Raw genomic sequence first — 774 nt, forward strand, 5'->3', positions numbered from 1 at the left:
GAAGGGAATGGATGGTGTTGCTGCTGGGACTGTGTGGGAGACGAATGAAAGGATGATTGAGGCTGTGAAAGAGTTCCTGGAGAGAATGTGGCGTGCCAGATGCAGGAACTAGTGGTGTGAAAGATGGTGATTGCCCTCTTTGTTGTCTGGTGTTCTTTATGTTCCCTACAGGAGCTGCCGATACAAAGGCCTGACCCAGAAGAAATTCTGCGTCACCTGTACCATCAAGATCAAGATCAAGAGAGGCGGCACCGGCGCTGCCGCCACAACCACCCTCTCTTGTGGCAGGGGCCGGCAGGGACGCGCTGGGACGCATCCTCTTCACCGACCCACACAAATACAAGGACGCCATATACAAGAGGTGGACACAGCGGGAAAAGAAGAAAAAAGAACTTCAACATTAGCGGAACAAAGAACGAGAAGAAGTAAGGAGCTTCCGTTGCAACATCTACATCTACATCTACCACTAATGGCCACCGGGATACGTGTCTTATTTAATGATTTCCGAGGCCCCTGGCGGTCATGGAGGGCGGTGAGCAGTGCCTGGTGAGCCCTGTGGCATTGGTGCATGTGTGTGTGGAGTGCCATTGTGTAGTTATTAGTATTCATATGATTTTTGAGAGGGTAATTGTGTGTGTGTGTGTGTGGTATTTATTTTAATATTTAATTCATTCTATCGGCTGTGTAAGGGGACTGGCACCGGAGTAGGGCTAGTTTTTATTATTTTTGTTATGTTGAAGAGGTAAACTTGTGTGTGAGAGAGAGAGAGAGTGT

Source organism: Portunus trituberculatus, chromosome 26 (genome assembly GCF_017591435.1).
Source record: "Portunus trituberculatus isolate SZX2019 chromosome 26, ASM1759143v1, whole genome shotgun sequence".
Taxonomy (NCBI): Eukaryota; Metazoa; Arthropoda; class Malacostraca; order Decapoda; family Portunidae; genus Portunus; species Portunus trituberculatus.